General features: G+C 45.3%; 1 long non-coding RNA gene across 1 annotated transcript; it reads right to left on the reverse strand.

Moving 5' to 3' along the window:
• Positions 1 to 2,570: 2,570 nt before the first annotated feature.
• On the reverse strand, positions 2,571 to 7,697 carry LOC144454086 (uncharacterized). Its single transcript, XR_002323681.2, has 3 exons — positions 7,004 to 7,697; positions 4,881 to 4,977; positions 2,571 to 3,004 (listed from the first exon to the last, which is right to left on the reverse strand). It is a non-coding gene; the product is annotated as an uncharacterized LOC144454086 (long non-coding RNA).
• Positions 7,698 to 17,411: the final 9,714 nt, after the last annotated feature.

Raw genomic sequence — 17,411 nt, forward strand, 5'->3', positions numbered from 1 at the left:
GAACCTCCCGGCAGACTTACAGTTGAGGAAACTGAGGTCCACAGTGAGCAGGTGAGTTCCCCAATGTTGCACCAGTTGTAAGTGGCGGAGCCAGGATTTGAACCCAGGTTCTCTAAAATCACATCAAGCAATCATTCCATTGAATAGTGGATGAGCCATCATTTTATCTAGGAGTTAAGTTAGCTCTGGGGAGGGGAGGTACAGTCAAGTACAGGCAGCTTTCCCTTTTACTGATGCACCTACCCGCTACATAGGTACCGGGGAAAGGTAAAAAGAAAAAGGTGGAGAAGGGCCCTTCTGGACCCTTGTCTCCTAAGGCCTTGATCTAAGTTTCTAGCTAGGCTCAAGCTAGTGTTTAAAATGCAAAATTGTTATCATCCAATAGTTCATAAATGTATCACAAATTGGCCCATATTGGCTTCCGTTCCATTAGGATTCCCAGCTTTTTCCCAAATTCTCATGACTCGCCCGAAAGGAAAATACTCAAACTGTAGATTAAAGCACATTTAGGGATAGAGACTAGAGCAGTGACTTTACTGAGATAGAGAGCTCCCAGACGAGGAGCATCAGCGCCTTCTCTTTGATAGCTGTCTCTAGAGCATTAAGTAATGGCCAGGGTCATACAGCTGGTATCGGTCAGAAGTAGGACGGTCTTCTTGGTTTCAAGGCCACTATGGGTTTTCATCCTCCCTTGTGTTATCCCGTCTGGCAAAGTATATACATATAGGGTGTATATGCACGTGTGTATATATACATACATACATATATACATATGTGTGTATATGGTATTTGTGCATATATACATACATACATACACACACATATGTGTATGTAGATAGATAGAGAGATAGTTAGATAGATAGATAGATAGATAGATAGATAGATAGATAGATAGAGTGTATGTATATATAAATGGCAAAACACTCCAGTATCTTTGCCAAGAAAACCCCAAATGGGGTCACAAAGAGTCGGACATGACTGAATAACTACACTTACTAGGCATGAGACCCTGGACAAGATACTTTACCTCTATTCGCTTCAGTTTCCTCAACCGTAAAAATGGAAATAATGATAGCACCTACTGTCAGGCTTATTGTGAGAATTAAACATCTGATTTTTAAAAAGTGCTTAGCACATAGTTGGTGCTTAATAAATGTTTATTTCCTTCCTTGCCTCCCTTCCCCCTGCCCAGAACCACCACTTCTTAGGGGCTCTCCTTTCTTTTTCTTTCCAATCATCCACAATCCTTACCAAACAATAGTGACCTTCTCCCTCCCTAGACTATCCCTGAGGCAGAGTGGTTTCTAAATTAATCCAGAGAGAGCCCTCAGACTCCCTAATAGACCCTGGGGCTTGAGCTGCAAATACCCAGCACTATCCCTTAATCCTTTAATTAGTCCCTGAGGTATATGTCCCTGAGGGCCTTGGTTTCTTCCAAAGAGCTAGGAAAGTCTGGGCCACAGGCTTTTGGTCTAAACCTCTCAGGCTGGCATTCAAGGCTCTGATGTTCTGCTCTGCTTCACCTTTCCAGCATTCTCTTCCAATTGCAGAGGGGCAGATTAAGGCTTGACGTAAAGAGAAATTTCCCAACAATTAAAGCCAGGCAAACATGGGATGGGCTGCTTGGGGAGTTAGTGGCTTCTCCTGAACTGGAGATCTTCCAAGAAAGAGCAGATAACCAATTGTCAGGGATATCAAAGTAAAAATTCCTATTCTTGTATGATTTGGACTAGCCCAACCCAAGGTCCCTTTCTCACTCTAAGATTCTGAGACTGAGCAGAAGTTTTCTTGGAAGGACAATTAACCTCTCCCCAAACCCCCCAGCACTAGATGGGTGGATGAAGGGATGGATGGATGGAAAGATGGAAGGATGGAAGGATGGAAGGATGGAAGGATGGAAGGATGGAAGGATGGATGGATGGATGGATGGATGGATGGATGGATGGATGGATGGATGGAAGGAAGGATGGATGGATGGATGGATGGATGGATGGATGGATGGATGGGCAGAGGTGGTCTTTGGCCTCTTTTTGGATCCTCAGTGCTTGGTACAGTGCTTAAAGGCACATAGTAGACAATAAATGTTTGATTAATAGATAAATGGAATGGACAGATAAATGGATGAATGGATTAGTTGGAGGCTAGATGGATCTACAGATGAATGGATGAATGTTTTGGAACTGGAAAGCATACGTGGTACAGAAGGAAAAGGCAACACCCTTTTCTGAGTGACAGGCATTCAAATACTTGAAGAGGTTAATGAATCCTTCCTCTCCATCCCCACCATCCTTACCATTACCATCTTCTCTTCTCCATAGTAAGCATCAGCAGTTGCTTTAACTGCTCATTGCATAGAAGTGCTTCCCTTTCTCTCTTATTACTGCACTAACTCTTACCCCTCTCAGTTTGTCAAAGTCATTCCTAAGACATGGTGTCCAGAAATTGACAAAATGGGTTTTCCCAACTAAATGTGATTGGAGCAAAGGTTCTTAAATTCCAAGGGATCCTTGGATACATTTTAAGGGATCATGAACATGGATAAGAAATTTTTCCACTCATCTTTGGTTTCCTTTTTATTTTATTTTATGCATTTAAAAACATCCTAAAAAGGGATCTACAGACTTCCCAAAGCTTCCATGACACAAACAAAGTGAAGTCCTGGCTTGATGATCTCAGAGGTCAAGCGATGAGTCTGAGAACTAGGGTGGAAGATCCCAGAGGAGAAGGACTAGGTCTCCTCATTTCTGACGGCCATCACTCCAGCTGGAACAAAGATAGGTCCTCAGGAAAGAAGAGGGGGGTGATCTGGAGGAGGATGAGCCTAAGATGTCCCAGGAAGAGTAGCAGCATCAGTCCCCAGCCCTGAATCCTCCTTCAGGGTATGGAAGAGATCTCCAGTTTCTGGGCAGTGGCAGGAAGAAATTCTTTTGAATTTTTCTCCCAGGGCCAGAGACAGAGCTTCAGAGATTTTTCACTGGTGATTATATGAGACAGTGTTTGTTGCCTGCCCAGAGAAAAGAAAGGGAACCTTTAATCAGAAATCTGCTCAACAGGGCACAGGAAAGGGGTAGAAGAGAGAGGTAATGAGAGGAAAGGCGAAAAGGAGGAGGGAGAGTGGGGAGGAGGAGAAAGCAGAATAGGAGGAGGAAAGAATAGAAGGGGAGAAGGAGGAAGAAGACAAAGTGAAAAAGAAGAGGAGAATAAGAGAGAAAGGATGAGAGAGCAGGGAGGAGGAGAAGGAAAAAAGAATAAGGAAAAGGGGAAGGGGAGAAAGAGAGATTAAGTATGGTTATGTTTATAATCCTTAATTACGTAATCCTTAAAACAGTATAAATGCCAGCTATGATTATGACTAGAAGGATAAAGAAGGAAGCAGAGGATGAGAAAGACCATCAAATATGGAGAGAGAGACAGAGGGAAGAGAAAAGGGGAAAGTGGGAGGGAAAGAAGGGGGGGGTGAAGATACGGAGAGAGGACAAAGAAGGGAGAAAGAGGAGAGGAAGGGGTGCAGTACAGACATAGAAAGGTTCTAGCTTCAGCCCCTCTGATCCCAGGCCCCTGAGAGTGAGATTGAGGCCAGGCTTGCACCCCGCAGATCCCCAGCCTCAACATTGCTCCTGGGCTTGGAGCGCCCTCACCACCGTTCTCAGCTCTTAGTACAATGCCCGCCCCAACTATCACCCCCTCTCCACGTTCTCCTAGTCTCAAGTTTTCTACTGCCTCCCACCTTCTGTCTGTAGACTCACCCCACCCCCACCTTCCCATCCTGCTCTTCCCTCCTTTCCCTCCACGCCCACCAAATCTCCTTAGGGTCATAGAGCTGGAAGGGACCTTAGAGGTCACTGGATTCATCCCTCTCATTTTACAGGCAATGAAACTGAGGCTGAGACATTAAGTATCTTGTCCAGTATCTACACGAGGATTTGAATTCAAGTCTTTCTGTCTCCAAGCCCAGCACTCCGCCCTCTTCATGACTGCACCACTAAGCCCCCTGGCTTCTCACCTGCCTGCCATCTGTCCCATGTCCCTTTATTCCCTGCCTCCTAACCCTTTCTCTACTTCCCATCCCCCCATCTCTCTCCCTCTCTCCCTCACTCCTGCTTCACCTCCCTGACTTTCTCCTGCTACGGTTGGCCACCTGTCTCTGAACCTCCCACACGCACACACAACCTATCTCCCCCCTCCCTCGTTCCCTTCCTCCCAGCCCCCATCCAGCTGCTGGCAGTAGGTCTGCCAGGAAGCCGGAGATGATCAAAGGCCTTCAGTGCTGCCTGGGAGTGAGCCAGGAGCTGGGCTTGGCAGATTGGGCTCTTCTAATCTTGGCCCATCAATCACTCCAGCCCCCAGTCCCCTAATCAATCTGTTGTTCTTCTCCAGGCTCCCTCGCATTTGTCTCCATCCCTGCAGAGCAGTGCACAGCAGAGCAGAGTGGGCAGCCCTTCTGGGCCAGCAGGGGAGGGGGCTTGGCAGCAGCTGGCACAACTGAATCTGCCCCACTGTGCCCTGCTAGGCACTGACACAGCCCTCCAGCACTGGCCCCTGCAACTTTTGCTTCCTTCACACACACACACACACACACACACACACACTTTCACATAGATTCACCACTTATACATATTCAGACACACCCACTGGATCTGAGGATTTAAAGATGGAAGCCCTCAGAAGGCATCTAGTCGAATCCCCTCATTTTACAGAGGAGAAAACTGAGGCACAGAGAGGGTGAGTGACTTGCCAAAGGTCACACAGCAAAGACTCAAACCCAGCTCCCTGACTCTTAATCCAGGAGTCATCCCACTGTACCACACTACCTCTCCCTCATCCACAGATACATGCTCACGTTCTCTGAGACATACCCACTGAGATAAACACACACATACCTGCGATGCTCCACAATACCCTTACGTAGAGTTACCATCTTCTGCATCAACAATCTTCATCCTGAAAACAGGGGCCCATAGCAGGAGAGAAAAAAAACTGGGAGAAAGAGAAAGGGGGATAATGCTCTGTTCTCCATCCCTCTCAATTTCCAGGTTCAATGTGGGAAAGAGGCGAGTGCTTGGGGTTTAGTCTTTCCCTTGGTGCTCACTTATTCTGGGATTCAAAGGATTGGACTAAAGCTGGCCTTCTGAATCTGGGGTCCATAAACTTCTTTGCTATTTAATATTTTGATAACAGTATTTCACCAAAATTCATTTTCTTTGTAATCCTGCGTGTTCTATTTTACACATTTAAAAACACGTCTGACTGTCCACAGGCTTCAGCAGACTGATTGCCCAAGGAGGTCCAGGAAAAGATAAGAATTCCTGGACTAAATGGTCTCTCCCTCCTAATTCTGACTTTCCATGTTCTAAAGTTCCTCTCTTCCAGCTCTGACAGTCTAGGTTTGAAGGTCTATTCCAGCTTTGACATTCCCTGTTCTAAGACCTCTCCCCAGCTCTGACATTCCTTGCTCGAAGGTTCCCCACTCTCAGCTCTCACAGTCTAGTTTAAAGGTTTCCCTCCAGCTCTGACATTCTATCACTTGACTTTTTTAACTAGTGCCTCCCTCCCCTCCTCTGTGTCCCCACAGAAGCTCTGATTTCTCATCATACCCATTTTCCTGGTCCAGAGACATTATAGGATCATAGAACTAGGACTGAAAGTGACCCCAGAGGTCACCTGGCCCAACTCCTTCATTTTGCAAGTGGGGAAACTGAGATCAGAGAGGTGAAGTGACTTTCCACAGTCACACAAGCAGTAAGTGGCAAGGCTGGGATTGGAACCCAGGTACTCTGCATCCAAGTGCAGAATGCTTTTTATTGCATCACACAGCCTTCCCCTACCTCCCAGGCATGTTAGGAGCAGGCCTGAAATCTGTCTTCACTGGTATTCCCACCTTGGCTCACTGGTCCTCCCACCTTGGGCTAAAAGGACATGCTGGGGTTCCATGGCCACATACCCAGGAGCCCCAGCCTGTCAAATCCTAAGGTAAGGGGGAAATGGGAGCATATGAATCTTGGGGGTGGGAAGGGCAGGGCAAGACACAGGACATTAAGCCTACTTCAGGTTTTCCCAAACCAGAGAAAGGGCCCAAGCTGGCAGCCCCTCCTTTTGTCGGAGCCTGCCTGCCTGCCTGCCTCCTTCCCCTCCTGGCTGCTGCCCCCACTGCTGCTGTTTATTCCTTCTCTACTCTGCTTCTTCCCTCCTTCCTTCTCTCCCTCCCTCCTGGCTGGCCCCCTGCTGCTTTCATATTGCACCCTCAGTCTGAGGCTCCTCCTTGCTCCCCCCTCACTTCTTCCTTTTATTTCTCTTTAGAATAGCAGCTCAGAAAGTTCATTTCAGAAGAAATCGATTCCCGAGCTGCTCTGAGCTGAGACTTGGCTTTTTCATTTTGGAGAAATGAGCATTAGAAGAAAGTTTGGAAACTTAATCACTTGGGGACCCCAGAAATCAGGGTCATCCCTCAGAGATCCACTGTCCTCTTCTCCCCCTTTATATCAACACACACACACACACACACACACACACACAGCATCTCCTCAGGCAGCAAGAAATGAGCCAAACCATAGAAGCACCAGCAGGGAAGGGAAAGAAACGGGGAGCATATCCCAATCAAGCCAGCCTGTATATCCCTTGGCTAAAGGATCCTAAGTCTAGAACTGAAAAAGACCTCAGAGGCCATTGAGTCAGCCTCCTTATTTGACAGACAAGGAAACTGAGAAGGGGGAAAGGACTTGCCCAAGGTCACACAGGTAGTAGCAGTAGATGAGATTTGAACCCAGGTTCTCTGACTCCAAATTCAGTACTTTTCCTCCTGTACCACCTTGACAGGCTCATCTCCTTTTAAAATGCACATTTCCCTGATGACATAATTCATTCCTCTTCTCCACTGAAATTCTTATAAAATGGGGGAAATAACCCTTTGACTTCCTCTCTTACAAGTTCATAAGTCTGGAACTGGAAAGAACTCTCAAGAAATGGCACCCAAGAAAACTTAAGTGACTTGCCCAGTGTCACCCACCTCATAAATGCTGGAGGCAGAATTTGGACCCGTGTCTGTCTTCTTGACTTAAAGTCTAGCACTCTACCCACTACCCCAGTCTGCTTCCCTCGTGGATAGAGCCTTTGTGAGCAAGAGGTTTTGTGAGTCATAAAGCTCTATAGAAATTAAAGTTCTATTGGTCTTCTTCTAGGTTCAGCTAATCTCAACAGAATGATGTTTCTCGAGAATTTCTCTGATTAGGACACCCTCAGTACTTCTCCATTGTATCATCCTTATGGAGATCAGAGGTTGTTGTGATCTCAAAGCTGAAGACTGCTCCCAATGCTTATCCCAGACCACAGGGTCTCATCACCAGTGTCTCTCTCTTGGAGGACTTTCTTATACTTTACCACTAAGATGTTGGGAATCTCTCTGGAAACCTCTTTATCAGACAATCTCAGCCACTGCTGGACTGCCCTCTACCCTACTGCTGCCAAAACCCCTCCACCTCCACTCCATGGCTCCATTCAACTATTCTCTACACTGAAGATGGCCCTGCCCTAGGTAAATGCGCTTCTGATTATAGCTTTGTCGAGGTAGACACTGAATAGACACTGACTGGAAGAAATTTAGCAACCAGAAGTAGGAAAACATATGGACTTTCTGACTCTAAGTCAACAGATGACAGAACTGGTATCCTTGGTGATCAGGAAATAGAATGTTAAAATAATTTTCCAATATACTTAAGCCCAAGGGTCCTGGTTTGCTGAGGCAGTTGTGTTCCAAAGACCTGGGTGTCTGAGGTGAAGCATCTCTTTCCAGAAAGGAAACCCTCAGTCCAACCAGCTAAGTCTTAAAAAAATCGACCCCACATTGGAGGTGGAAAAACCACTGAGGGTTTTCCCACTGCCCAGTTATATTAGATCTTCTGTCTTTTCTAAAAGACCTAAGGCTTTGGGATTTAAGCTAAAAGAGCCAGGACAGAGCCTATTCTTCCTGGTCTCAAGATAGCTGACTTACCAGAAGATACTGGCAGTCGCAATGCCCCAGAGGAGTGAGTTGTCCTCCTGTTATATGCCTTGGGAGAGAGGGTAAAAGTGTTCATTAATCACCTAATATATGTCAGGTACTGTGCTAAGCATTTTACAGATATTGTCTCATCAGGTCTTCGCAACAACCTAGGGAAGTAAGTGCTATTATTATACTCATTTTACAGTTGAAGAAATTGAGTCAGACAGCTTAAGTGACTTGCCCAGGGCCAGTCAGTAAATGTCTGGGGCTGGATTTGAACCCGGGTCTTCCTAACTTTAGGTGGTGAAATGGATATAGCACTGGGTTTGGCATCAGGAAGACTCATCTTCATGAGTTCAAATTCGGCCTCAGACACTTAGTAACAGTGTGACCCTGTTTGCCTCAGTTTTCTCATAAGTAAAATAAACTGGAGAAATAAATGGCAAACCACTCCAGTATCTTTGCCAAGAAATGGGGTCAGGAAGAGTTAAATATAACTGAAACAATTGAACAACAGCTGCCTGGTTCCAGGTCTGATGCTCTATTCATTGCACCACCTAGCTGCCTTGGCCACATGTGTCCCTTCTTTATGTTCTTACCTACCCCCTTACACCTTGGGCACATGTGCTCCTTAGGTGTGAACCCTTCTACCTGTGTGCTCTGGCCACTGTCAACTAATGGTGTGTGTATTTATGGGACAGTATGTCTCAGATTTAGGGGTGAAATATTTTATTACTGCTTTTATTTCCATGCCATTACATTAAATAAATGCTTTGCTTCTGAATTAATTGTGCCCTGTGGCTAACCAGAAAAGTAAACACATTGTCTGTGACTTGTAAGCTATAGCTTCAAGTGGGCATGAACCAGCAGAGTAACCTGAAACTGGAGTTATCTGGTCCAAGGGACAATACACTGTGACAGTGATTCTATACTTAGAATCTCAGAGCTCAAAGAAACCTCAGAAGTCATCAAAGCCAATCTGTATCAAAATAGGAATCCCCTCTATGGTATCATGAACCAATGATAACCTCTTGCCTCTTTGAAGACCCCCCATGAGGATGAAATTGTTATCTCCTAAGGTGACCCATTTCACTTTTGGACCAGCTCTAATTGTTAGGAAGTTTTTCCTCATATCCAGCCTAAATCTGCCATTTTGCACATCCCACTCACTGTTCCTAGGTCTGGCTCTGGGACAAAAAAACAAATCTAATCCCCTTTCCATGGCACAGTCATCCTATACACTGAATCTTTTCCTCTTAAGGCTAAATGTCTCCATTTCTTTCTAGTTAGTCCTCATATGGCATGGTCTCCAGTGTCCACAATATTTTCCTGTTTGCTCTTCTCTGGGCTTGCTAGCCCCATCCTGACCTAGTCACGTCCTCTCTCCCCAGTTAGACTTATAAACCTTTTCAGGGTGGGGATCATGGAGAATGGTGACAAGGAAGAAATGATGATGGACTGTCCCTGAGACTCCGAGCTTTCGGACAAAATGATACATCCAAAACAACATGGAGACTTGGCTTGGAATCCAAGCTCTAACACTTACTAGCTGTATGACCATGGAGAAGTCACTTAATCTCTCTAAACCTTGAGTTCCTCATCTGTAAGATGAAAATAATAATCCTTGCATGCCCTATATCTCATAAGGTTGTTGTGAAGCAAGCACCAGGGAAGAACAAGTTATTATCTTTACTATGACTCTCCTAACATAAGGGATTCCCCCAACTATAAACCAACGACACTATTCATAGAGAAAAATGGAAAAGCCCATTGGTCAAGTTGAGGCTAGAGTGTGAAGAGTCAGGAGTCAAGTGGCAGAAGGTGAAGCCTGCCTCTTCAGATACTGGCACCAGATCAGTTGGCTCTGTATGTTTCCATCACTTAATGAGATTAATAAGACTGCTAATGGTCCCAGGTCTTCCGAAAGATATTATCACCAGCTGGTGATGGACCAGAGTCCTGCCCCTGGTGGTTCAGAACTTTTGTCCTCATCTTCATGGAGTCAAGAGCCCCTGTATAGCAAATGACAGTATGAGAGATACTCAAAACTTCATCCAATCAATGAGTTCAAAGTCACTCCCAGCTCTGACATGACATGTTCTAAGATCCATCTCAATCTGATAGTCTATGTTCTAAGTCCCTTCTCAGGTCTGAAAGTCCATGTTCTTATACGTTATAATTATTAGAGCTAAAAATTTGAAGGGAGTGGAAATGGGGAGGAAGCTGTTCTCTGCAAACCCAAAAGTAAAGATAAAGATGCCTCAGTTGTTAAATCTTTCATGCATTTGGAGTTTTCAATTCCCCCAATCTAGGCTTTCCTCATCCTCATCCTCCTCCTCCTCCCTTCTTCTTCTTCTTCTTCTTCTTCTTCTTCTTCTTCTTCTTCTTCTTCTTCTTCTTCTTCTTCTTCTTCTTCTTCTTCTTCTTCTTCCAAGGGTCATGCCACCCCAGAGGATAAATTAAGCTAAGGTTTTGGAGAATTGAATAGCTGAGACAGATATCCCTCTCCCTTCTACCAGTATACCAACTTTTTTTTTCTCTCTGCACCCTCACAGTCACCCTCCACTTCAGCCTAATTGTTCTATTCATACTTGATAGCATGGGAATCAAAGATCTGGAGCTGGACAAAAAATCTTGGAGATCACCTGGTTCAACTCCTTTATTTTACAAATGAAAAAACAAGACCTAGAGGGGAGAAGCAGCTTGCCCAAAGCCATGTCAGGAGTTAATAGCAAAGCCAGTATGCAAATCTAGAGTCTTCTGACTCAAAAGAAAGGACTCTTCCTACTGCACCACAGAGTACATCCTGAACTTTACCACCTCCATCCTTTTGATCTTTTGTTTTTCTATACCTGTATTATTTTTCCCTCATATTCACCATCTTTCTCTATAGAAGTCTCCCCATCATGCAAGGCCTAAGTTAAATGCCATCACTACTCCATGAATCATTCCATAATTCCCTACAACTATAAATATCTCTTCTTTCTGTTAAACCCCATAGCACTCTGCGTTTCTCTTCTAATGCCTTGTACCTTGAATTATAATTATCAGTGTCCACAAGAGTTGTAACTAAAAAGTTTTGCATGTGGGGAAAATGACATGAAGCATGTCTTTAGTTTGGGCGAGAGGAAGGAGACAGAAAACCCTGGGGGCAAGGACAGCAGGGCAGGGCAGGGAACTCACCCTAGCCTGCCATCTGGTAGCTTTCTAATTGAACTAATTGTTTTTGCTAACTAGGTTCTAATCTCTGTTGTTTCTATCTTGCGAAAGGATTATAGCTGACATTACCACCCTCTACGTTCAATATCCTCTAAATTCAGAACACTGGAGCAGAGCCCCAGTTCTCCTGCCCTAGTTGTAGCTTTGAGTGTCCATGTCTTCTTTCCCAAATTTGAATGTAAACTCCAAAAGAGAAGGGTCCATGTGTTACTTATCCATGTCTATGTCATGTATTCTGGTGTAGGACCCTGTGCATAGTAGGAACTCAAAGAATACATGTTGAATGGAATCAGGTAGGATGCCCACCGAGAATCATAGGATAAATGGTAGACCGTGGGGCTGGCAAGTACCATGAAGATTACTCAGCATAAGCCTTTTGTTGTACAGATGAGCTAAGTGAGGTCCACAGTGGTAAAGCTACTTCTCCAAAGTCATCCAGCTAGTAAGTAACAGAATTGGATTCTAACCCAGGCCACTGGGTTGTAAGTCTCATGTTCTTTCCGCCAAGCCGAGAAGCCTTGTAATTGTCTACAACTGCCAAGCCACCTAAGCTCTGCTGAGGGGCATTTTCAATCTGCTCCCTACTTCAGCCATGCCATCCCCAGGGGAATGTCTGACTCCCTAACCCCATCTCCCGTAGCTGTCTGGTCTGGTCCTGCTGAGTTGTCTATCAAGATAGTAGAAGAAGAGTAGAAAAATTATGACGACTCTTATTTATATATTCATATATAATAACTCTTATTAATAGCATACAATGTCTCTGCAAGGCAGATCAGCTAATGATAATAACTAACATTTAAATAGCAGTTTAAGTCTTGGATATATCTCATTTGATCCTCCCAACAGCCCCAGGATGTAGGCACTGTTATTATCCCCACTTTGCAGATGAGGAAACTGAGGCTAACAGAGGTTTAGCAATTTACCAAGGGTTGCACAACTAATAAGCATCAGAGGCAGGATTCAAGTCTTGCTGACTTCAAGTCTGGCATTTAATTCACTACACCCTCTAGATGCCAACGGGGGAGGGGGAGAGACGTGCCCATGATAACACAACTAGTGAGCCTAAGAATTGAGCTTTGAATTCCTGACTCTAAGCTAAATAGTCTTTGAACTAAAACATTAATTTTTATTTCCCTTTCCTGGAGGTTCCCTCTCCCCCACCCCCCTTTCCCAGACTTCCCCTCCAATCACAGAGGATGAGAGCAAGAGATATCAGTGGATTTGCAATTCCACTCTGTATGTAATGAGAGCAGTGCCTGGCCTTGATGACCTTTAGGGAGAATCTCACCCTCCCCTCCTCCACCCCCCAAAAAAATCTTCATTCTAAGGAGCACAAGCTGATCTCCATCACTGGTGAGCTGGGTCTTTGTACATTACTTGGCCACTGGGGACTAAATGACCTCATGTCCCAGATCTGCCAGGACTGTCCCAGTTTAGGAAAAGCTCCATTGGCTGGGGCTGGGGACAGCTCTTGTCCTATTTCTGTCCAACACCCCTTTGGGGTGTCCAGACTAGATTCTGTAAGATAACTTGCCCTGTCCTGTCATCTCCCTCTCCCTAGCTCACAATCCCATCACTGGCTCCATCCCCATTTCTATCACACACACACGCACGCACGCACGCACGCACGCACGCACGCACGCACGCACGCACGCACTCCATACCCTCCACCAACCAGTCAATATTTACTGAGCACTGATTAGGCACTGTGTGTGTGGTCCAAAGATTCATCCCACAAATACTTATCCAGGATCTACTGGAATCACAGAATGTCAGTGCTGGAAGGGATCACACAGATTTTCTACTGCAGTATTTCCATTTTTAAGGAAGAGAAGACTGAAGACCAGAAAAGACAAAAAAAAAAGAAGTAACATCCCAGGTCACACAATTATTTAGGGGAAGAGTTTGGCACAATGGAAAAAGCATGATATTTGGAACCACAGATCTGGGTTCAAATTCTGGTTCTGCCCATGTGACCTTGGGCAAGTCACTTCATTTGCTGAGTGTCAGTTTCTTCATCTGTAAAATTAAAGGGCTAGAAAAGATGGCCTCTAAACTTCCTTCAAGCTCTGAATCTATGATCTCATGACTTGAACTCAAAGCTTCTGACTCCCCCCCCATTCCAAGGCTTTCCACTACCCTATGTTAAATAAATAGTGCTCTCCTGGGTGCTGATATAACTAAATGTACATCCAGCAGAGCTTTTTACATTTTTCAGCTTTTCTCATGTGGGTCTCCCAATAGCCCCATGAGATGGTTAGGGCAGGGGTTATCATCTCCAACATATAGGGGAGTACTAGGGTCCAGAGAGGAGGAATTGGATAGTCAAACAGTTAAAATGAATATCCCCAGGTATCTGAAAAAGACACAATCCCTGCCCTTGAGGGGTTTACAGTCTAGTTTGGGAAATAAAACACATAAATGTTAAAGACCACTACAAGGCCATGCTCCTTCTTTCTCTGAATTAACTGACAAGACCCTCCTGTTCCTTCCCTTCCCAAGCCTATCCCTATTCCTGATTCCAGGTAGCTTAGGAAACCAGGTTGGCTTTTTGGCAAACCAACCAAAGACCTGCTCTTGCCACCGTCCAGCTGCATGACCCAGAGCGAGGCACTTAACTTCCCTGGGCCTCATTTTTTCATCTGTAAAATGGATTTGTACTAGATGGCCTCTGAAGTCCCTTCTATTTCCAGCTCCATGATCCTGTAATTTTATAGGATCTGTAAAAGGAGGATAATAATTCCAAGATGCCTACATCACAGAGCTGTTGTGAGATTCAGGAGATAAGTTTGGTGGGGTACTCAGCAAACGTGAAATCTCATCTAATTACACATAGATAAATGTTCATTATTATTGTCAGGAGGCAGCTTTGTGGCACAGTGGATAGAGCACTGGGCATGAAATCAGGAAGACTCATCTTCATGAGTTCAAATCCAGCCTCAGACACTTAGCAGCTGTTTGACCGTTAACTTTTTTCCTCAGATTCTTATCTGTAAAATGAGCAGCAGTAAGAAATGGCAAACCATTCCAGTATCTTTGCCAAGAAAACCCCAAATGGAGTCCCAAAGAGTCAGACACAATTGAACAACCACAAATTGTTAGGGGGAGGGGCAGGGAACAACTGGAGAGAGGCTGCCCATATTTTCCTACCTCCCAGGCCTCCAACTCATTATTTCTCCAAAGTCCTCACCCTCTACAACCCTGGTGGGTGGGAAAGAGGACCTCTCCTCCACTCTCATCCCACCCTAACCCCAGGCCCCTGCCCCTTTTCCCAGCCACAGGAGAGGAACAGAGCAGCCAATGGGGCCTCCTCTCTCAGCTAGAACACCTTTTCTCCTGTGGAGATCTGGAAAGGGGGTATTATCCTCACTGAGGCTGTATGGTAACAGAGCCCCCTAATCCTATAATTAGCCCTGATTGCTTCAATCACCTCCCAGTGGTAGCCGATTCCCTTGCAACAGATAGTGTCAAAAATACCAATTATCTCCACTCAATAACACTCCATTGAGGGAACCACAGAGAGATAGCCAAGGCTCATAGGCAGGAGGCCAGGGGCTAGGGGGCCAGGAGGCCAGGGGCCAGAGGCCAGAGGCTACAGCCAAGTCTCTCCCCTCATTATTCGTGGCCCCAGTGAAAGGGAAAGGGGAGTCAGCTTCAAAGAAGAGAAGCTGCAAGGTATAGTAGAAAGAGTGTTGGCTTGGGAGACAGGATTTTGTGACTCTGCCACTTATGACCTTGGGCATTACTGCATCTCCCAAGGCTCACTTTCCTTGAGTGTAAAAAGGGGGGGGGGGGGAAACATGGCCTCTGAGTATGCCTCTAGCTCTAGGTGGTAAGAGTGTGCCTGGCTTTTGGCTCATAAGAATCATTAAGACCTGGGGAGGCCCTTAGGATAACTGGGCTATCAGCCATTCCCCAAAATCAAACTTCCTTCACCCACCTTAAGGAATTCCCAAAGACTAACTGTCCAAAACCCTCTCTCCTCAGGTACCAGCTTCTCTTGACACTTCCTCCAGAAAACCATCTCTGATCTCCTAAGTAACATGTATCTTTCTCTCCTCAGATTTTTTAAGAGAGAGTCTTTTGTCTCTTTCCTCCCCGTCATGCCCTACCTTGCGTGTCATACCTATTGGTGACATACCTATTGAGGAACAGTGTGACTTCAATAAATTATAAGCTCCCTGTGGGCAGGGACTGTATTGTTTGAGTGCAAGGTCTGGCACATAGTATAGATAAAAAGTGGTGACGTAGACACTGAGGGAATGAAAGAGAAATTCAGAGCTGGGAGGCACCTGAGAGAAGGGAATGTCAGAACTAGGAAGGATTTTAAGAACATGGAATGTCAGAATTGGGAGAGGCAGACAGACCAATTCATCTTTTTAAAGAGAAAGAACACAAGACCCAAGCAGAGAAATGATTTGCCGGAGATCACGCTGTAAGTTTCTGGCCAGACCGGGGCTAGACTCCAGGCCTTCTGACTCACAGTGCAATGGCAGCTGCCCCAACGATATGACCTGCACTGGATCAGTGGGGAGCTGCTCCCACATAACTACTGTATCCATCCAGGTCCTGGGACTCACAGCCATTTCAGAGAGACCCATCACCAGGTTGGCCAAGGGTGATGGACTTTGATTGACCACCCAGAGATTTGCAAAGTCCTTTTTTCACAATAACTCATCGAGGAAGATGGTGGAGAAAAGACAGCAGCTCATCTGAACTCTCCCCCAAACACCTTTAAATAATGCCATAAAACAGGTCCTGGAGCAGCAGAACCCACAAAAAAGACAGGCTGAAATAATTTTCCAGCCCAACACCACTTAGAAGGTCAGAAGGAAAGGTCTGTTGCACTTGGCTGAGAGGGGAAGCACAGTCCAGCCACCCGGGCCCCAGAAGAGCAGGAGCAGGCCTCGGGAGCCACTGAATCAGCAGCAGCAGCAGCAGCTACTTGCAGAGCTCTCAGCCCAAAGACTGTAAGGGGGTCGAACAACTTGTCAGCAGGAGATTGCAGGGGTCTCTTTGCTAGCACTGAAGCGCTCTGTTGCTTTGCCCAGTATTTGGATCCAGGTCACAGTCCTGGTAGCAGTCCCAGGGTGAGAAGGAGCACTAGCCCACCCGAGCTTGCAGCCACAGTGGAGCAGCGACCCTCCTCCCAGCTCCAGGGCAGAAAAGAGTGCTTGTGGTCACTCACAGAGCAGAGCACAGGCCAGGAGAGGAGGAAACACACCTCTCCTTAGATCAGACCACCTTGGAAGAACTGAAAACTGCAGGTCCCTAGAAGTATCTCTGAAAACAGCTCCACAAAACCCCTGAAGCTTGGGACGGTGTGCCCTCCACCCTGGACGCAGAGCCCTACTTTACTGGAGGGTAAAAAAAACCAAGAAGTAGCCTGGGAAAATTAATAAATAATAGAAAAAATTGTGACCATAGAAAGTTACTATGGTGACAAGGAAGATCAAAATATACACTCAGAAGAAGATGACAAACTCAAAGCTCCTCCATCCAAAGCCTCCAAGAAAAAATATAAATTGGTCTCATGTCATGGAAGAGCTCAAAAAGGATTTTGAAAATCAAGCAAGAGAGATAGATAAAGGATAATTTGGGAAGAGAAATGAGAGTGATGCAAGAAAATGATGAAAAAAAGAGTCAACAGCTTGTTAAGGGAGACACACAGGAAAAAAAACTGACCTGGAAAATAGATCCAGGAGAGATAATTTTTAAATGATTGGACTACCTGAAAGCCATCATCAAAAAAAGAGCCTAGATATCATCTTTCAAGAAATTAGCAAGGAAATCTGTCCTGATATTCTAGAACCAGAAGGTAAAATAGAAATTGAAATAATCCACTGACCACCTCTGAAGGAGATTCCAAAATGAAAACTCCCAGGAATATTATAGCCAAATTCCAGAGCCTCAGGTCAAGAAGAAAATATTGCAAGCAGCCAGAAAGAAACAATTCAAGTATCATGGAGCCACAGTCAAGATAAAACACAAGATTTAACAGATTCCACATTAAAGGATTGGAGGGCTTGGAATATGATATTCCAGAGGGTAAAGGAGATAGGATTAAAACCAAGAATTACTTACCCAGAAAAACTGAGTACAATCTTTCATGGGGGAAAGTAGATATTCGATGAAATAGAGGACCTTCAAGCATTCTTAATTTAAAGACCAGAGCTGAATAGAAAATTTGGCTATCAAATACAAGATTCAAGAGAAG

The sequence above is a fragment of the Phascolarctos cinereus genome, unplaced genomic scaffold, assembly GCF_003287225.1.
Source record: "Phascolarctos cinereus isolate Bilbo 61053 unplaced genomic scaffold, phaCin_HiC Scaffold_1;HRSCAF=81, whole genome shotgun sequence".
NCBI classification, from domain to species: domain Eukaryota; kingdom Metazoa; phylum Chordata; class Mammalia; order Diprotodontia; family Phascolarctidae; genus Phascolarctos; species Phascolarctos cinereus.